This window comes from Tupaia chinensis, unplaced genomic scaffold, assembly GCF_000334495.1.
Source record: "Tupaia chinensis unplaced genomic scaffold, TupChi_1.0 Scaffold000621_1, whole genome shotgun sequence".
NCBI lineage: Eukaryota > Metazoa > Chordata > Mammalia > Scandentia > Tupaiidae > Tupaia > Tupaia belangeri.
Window position 1 is genome coordinate 13,296 of NW_006160141.1, and position 5,919 is coordinate 19,214.

Below are 5,919 nucleotides of genomic sequence, written 5' to 3' on the forward strand. Positions count from 1 at the left end.
TCCTCAGTTGCCGGGATCCATATGGAACCGTCTGCTGAAGGCCTGGCTTCTTCTGCCACTAGCTCGTTTGCTGGAGGCTGAATTATCAGTAGAAAATCTTCATTCCCTGAAAAATCTAGTTTGCTAGAGTGATGTGGGTCCTTCTTCTCAAAGGTGTCTTAGATTAAAATTCCCAGGCCAATATGTGGCGTGATGGTTATGGCACTGATTTTCACATGGCAGACAGCACGGTTCAAGTCCCGGACCTGGCACCTTGAAAACTATGCTGGTTGCATGTGAGTGTTCCCAAAACCTGAGAGAAGAATAGAGGAGAAGAGACTGTGGCATGACTATCCCCCTGGAGGATGATTTCTCACTTTCTCTCTCTCTGTCTCTCTCCAGAGAATAGACATACCCTCTGACAAAAATCTAAAAAAAGAGACCAGCAGATGGAATAATGGTTATGTTGCTGGACTCCCACAGTCAACCGTGATTTGAGTCCTGGACCCAGTGGCTTAAAACTCACACAGTGTGTGTGTGTGCCCAATATCCTGAGAGGAGAAAGGAGGACAAAGGATTGCAGCATGGCCATCCCTCTATGGGTGATTTCTTGCTTTCTGTCTGTGTCTCTCTGGTGTCTACACATGCCCTCTAGCAGAAATCTCTTTTAAAAAAATTTCCTAGAGTCCAGCAACTGGCATGGTGGTTAAGGTGCCATATAGCCAACCATGGTTCGAGTCCCGAACCTGGTGGCTTGCTTTCTCACTTTCCTCTCTCTATGTCTCTCTGGTCAAATTAAAATAAATGAATGAATAAATGAAATTGAATAAAATAATTTTTAAAAATTTCCTAATATACGAACCAAAAGTAGACTTAAAGAGACAGAGTGTTCTACCTATCAGCCAAGTTTATAAAGTATATTCTAATGAAAATAGTAAGTGCATTTACCTTTTGGAACCACAACTATGTTATTTGAGTAAAGGTACCTGGAGAGGAAAAAAAAAAAAAAAAAACAGCTGTGATCATTTGGCACTTTTGCCAGTCAATCAGTTTATAAAATGCTCACCAGAAATTGATAAATATAAATGGGCCCAAACTCACTTTACACCCTACTATAATGTAGTGTCACAAGGCGTGGTTATCACAATTAACTACTAATTACATCTTGAAAATATTTTATTTTAAAATTGCAAACAGTGTATCTATTTACTGATTTTGTGGCTATTATAAAATAAAACCATACATGAGGTATTTTTTTTTTGTCAACTTCATAAAAGAAGCTACTATTTTCTCCAATTCATTTTAAATTTAGGTTTTCATTTTGTATTTATGATATAAAGAAAAATCAGGGTCTGGAAGGTGGTATGGTGGTTGAGGCACTGGACTCCCACATGGCTGACTGCAGTTCGAGTCCTGGGCCTGGGGGCTTGCTTTCTCACTTTCCCTTTCTTTATTTCCCTGTCTCTTTCTGGTCAAATTAAAAAAATAATAACAAATGGAATTAAATAAGTTAATAACTTTTAACGAAAAAAGAAAAATCAATAACTAACGTGTAAAGCAAAATACAACTTTTAGTTTCTAATGGATAATGTCACAGACTAATCAGATCAAAGATACTTTCAGCTGCCAATCTTGCTGAGAAACAAGAGTGGAAAAATGAAATATTTCTGAAGGTATAGTTTTATATGATAGCAAAAAAAAAATCATATACAAGAAATCAAATTCTTATCTTTAAAAAAAAAAATCAGGGGCCAGCAGATGGTTATGGTGCTGGATTCCCACATGGCCAGCCACAGTTCAAGTCCCAGACCAGGCAGCTGGAGGATCACAGGTGTGTCTATTTGCATGCTTAAAATCCTGAGAGGAGAATGGAGGAGGAGAGAATACAGTGTGGCCATGCATCCTGGGGGGTGATTTCTTACTTTCTCCGTCTCTGTCTGGTGACCACACATACCCTATGGCAAATACCTTAAAGAAAAAAATAATTGAAGGCTGACGAGTTCAGGCAGTTCTAAGTAAATAACACTTTTCTACAGAAATATCGTTAGCACCCTCTAGTGGAGACTTGTGCAACCAACAGGGATCAATAATGCAGCAAAATCACAGAGACCATCGGAAGTTGTACAGTAAGAATTTAAGAAAATAAATGCATATTGTTGAATTTGAGACAGCAAAACTAGATTTAAGTAAACTTCACTTTCAAATCTAACATTTATTTATTGTACTTCAAAATACACCCTCCTAATATATTTTAAAATAGAACTCAGAAATTTTCTTCTACATTTTCTTTTCTTTCTTTCTTTTTTTTTGAGCAGTTTTTGCTATAAGGTGCGTGTGCTTACCAGAAAGAGAGAGAGACAGAGAGACAGAGAGACAGAAAGAAAGAAATCACCCCTCCAGGAGGGATGGCCATACCGCAGTCCCTTCTGCATTCTCCTCTCGGGATCTTGGGCACGCACATGCACACATGCCCAGCGTGAGTTTAAGCTGCCGGATCCAGGGTTTGAACTCATAGGATTCAGTGACATAGCCATTGTGCCAACTGCTGGTCCCATTTTTCTTCTACATTTTCAAGTCTAATACTAAACGTGAAAATGTCAGTGAGCACAGAAAATGACAGGAAATTAGAAATTTGATGAAGATTATTCTATGCTGAATTAACTGAATTTTCTACATGGTATTAACCTACTTGATATAATATGATTTGAACAGGTACACCATGACGTGATACATTTCATTCTTGCTTCGTGTATAAAAAATGATGACCCATTTAAAAAATCAATGTTCTTTTATTGTAAAAGAATTATTTAATATTATTATTAAATTTGCTCTAGGGCATGTGTGCTTACCAGAGAGAGACAGAGAGCAAGAGAAAGCAAGCTGGGACTCAAACCATGGTCGTCCACATGAGAGTCCAGCACCTTAACCATCATGCCACCTGCTGGTCTCATAAAATCAATATTCTTTTATTTATTTATTTTTTGAGAGGTTTTCACTATAGGGTGCGTGAGCTCGCTAGATAGACAGAAACATAGAGACAGAAAGTGAGAAATCACCCCTCGGGGGGGATGGTCACTCCGCAATCCCTTCTCCTCCATTTTCCTCTCGGGATCTTGGGCATGCACACACATGCACCCGGCGTGAGTTTTAAGCTACCGGGTCCGGGACGCGAACCACGGTCAACTATGTGGCAGTCCAGCGACATAGCCATTACGCTAACTGCTGGTTCCCCAAATCAATATTCTTTACACATTAATTTCAGGAAGAAATACCTACTTACATGGTAACAAAAGACTGTACATGATTGTGGGTGTACATATATACAAGTCCACACACTTATATTTCTTATAGGAAAGCCAGAGAGCTTCGACACCAAAATAAAGACAGAACTGACTTTAAAAATTGTTTTCAGCAAAATAACTGCTTGACCTGAAGTTTTACTTATTAAAAAAAAAAAAGAAAGAAAGAAAGAAAGAAATTTAGAAGGCCCAAATCAAAATACCAACCTAAGTACCCACTATTACAACTGAAAAATAATTTTTATATGTAGAGATTTTTGCTATAGGGCACACGTGCTTGCTGGAGAGACAGAAACAGAGCAAAGACAGTGAGAAGTCAATCCCTCCTGGGGGCGGGAATGGCCACACCACAATCTCTTCTCTTCCATTCTCCTCTCAGGATTTTGCACACACACACACACACACACATTCAGCCTGAGTTTCAAGCTGCAGGTCCAGGATTCAAACTGAGGTCGGCCATGTAGGAATCCAGTGCCTTAATCACTACGCCACCTGCTGGCCCACGACTAAAAATGTAAAAGTACTTTCACACATTTCACTTACCCACATTATAATGAAGATGCTGAGAGTGTCTCCAACCCCGACTAAACATTAGAGTCATAGAGGATCGCAGAGGGCAGCCCCTGAGCCAACAGGGGGAACTACAGAGGCCCCCCCCCATCTGTAAAAGCACGTAAGACAGCAGGTGGCATGGTGGTTGGGATGCTAGACTCCCACATGGCTGACCATGGTTCGATTCCTGGACCTGGAGGCTTGCTTTCTCTCCCCACCCCACCCCCGCATCTCTCCCTGTATCTCTGGTCAAATTAAAAATAAATCATAATAATGATAAATAAAATTAAATCATTCTTTTTAAAAAGGCAAATAATAGCAGCACTGACAACACGGGGATGGGAGCGATGCTTTGCACAGAGTAAGCACTCGGTGAATATCACTGGTATTACAGTTATCATACGTCATATAATATTCCACAACAAAATATGAACACACAAAATACAGGAAGGATTACACTCCAGGACCAGATGGGATTTACCCCCATCATGTCAGGTTGGTTCTATCTATCAAAAAAGTATCAATCAATATAATACAACTAATTCTAATAACAATCATTTTAATAGATGGGGAAAAGTAGCATTTGACAAAAATCAAACACCCATTTTAAAAAATTTATTTATACATTCATTTTTTTTTAATTTGACCAGAGAGAGAAACAGAGGGAGAGAAAAAGAGAGGGGGGGGGAGTGAGAAAGCAAGCCACCAGGTCCAGGACTTGAACCAAGGTCAGCCATGTGGGCATGTCCAGCACCTTAACCACCATGCCACCTGCTGGTCCCCAAACATCCTTTTAATGCTAAAAATACTCAACAAAAGAGAAGTCATGACCTTTCTGAATAATACAGAGGGTGCTATGAAAAATCCACAGCTAACATTACATTTAATGGCAAAGACCGAAAGTTTCCTCCTAAACATTGTCTAGAAAAACATGAAAATGTCTATTTTCATCATTTCTATTCAGTACTTTATATTCTAGCAATGGAACTAAATCCAGAAAAAGAAATGAAAAGAATGTAGGGTGGAAAATAAGAAGTAAAACTGTCTACTGACAGATGACATGATCTCATATACTTTTTTTTAGTTGTAAGGAACACACACACACACACACACACACACACACACAATTAAACCTAAGACTTGAGTTCAGTAAGGTGGGAATATTCAAGACCAATATATAAGAATCAGCTGCATTTTTAGTCTATGAACATTTCAGTCTATGAACAATTCTAAAGTGAAATTATGAAGAATTCCATTACAATAGATTCACAAAGAATAAATATCTAAGATTAAAGGTAACAAAATAGGGACCAGCAGATGGAGTAATGGTTATGTCAGCAGACTCCCATGTAGTTGACCACAGTTTAAGTCCCGGACCCGGCAGTTTGAAACTCATGCCAGGCACATGTGGGTGTGTGCATGCCAAAAATATCAAGAGGAGACTGGAGGAAAAGGGACTGCAGCGTTTCCATCTCCTCTGGGGGGAGTGATTTCTCACTTTCTGTCTCTCTGTCTCTCCAGCAAGTGCACATGCCCTATAGCAAAAAAGAAAGAGACAAAGAAAGAAAGAAAGACTCTCTTAAAAAAGGTTAGCAAAATAATTTCAAGAATTTTATACTAAGAAATATCAAATATTAAAAATAATTGAAAGTCTAAATAAGGGAAAGACATACCGTATTCCTGGAGTGGCAGATGTAATATCATTAAGATAGCAGCATGCCACAAATTAATCTGCATATTTGATGTAATCAAAAGCACAACTACAGCCACCTCATTTTGTACAAATTGAGAGGTCAAAGTTAAAATTCCCAAGGGGGACAGGAGGTGGCATGGTGTTTAAGATACCGGATTCCTACATGGCAGACCATGATTAGAGTCCCAGACCCAACAGCTTGAGAATCATACCAGTCACATGTGTGTGTATGCCCAAAATCCTAAGAGGAGAATGGAGGAGAAGAGATTGTGGTGTGGCCATCCCCCCTGGGAGGTGATTTCTCACTCTCTGTCCCTCTTTGTCTCCTTGGTGAAGGAATGCACCCTATGGCAAAAAAAAAAAAAAAAAAAAAAAAATCTAAAAAATAAAAAAAAA

General features: G+C 39.0%; 1 long non-coding RNA gene across 1 annotated transcript in view; it reads right to left on the bottom strand.

Annotated features, from left to right (window-relative positions):
* Positions 1 to 924: 924 nt before the first annotated feature.
* LOC102481335 (uncharacterized) overlaps positions 925 to 5,919 on the bottom strand; it is a 22,223-nt gene continuing 17,228 nt past the window's right edge. Inside the window, exon 3 of the long non-coding RNA XR_336072.1 lies at positions 925 to 965. This is a non-coding gene — a long non-coding RNA (uncharacterized LOC102481335). The remainder of the gene's footprint in view (positions 966 to 5,919) is intronic.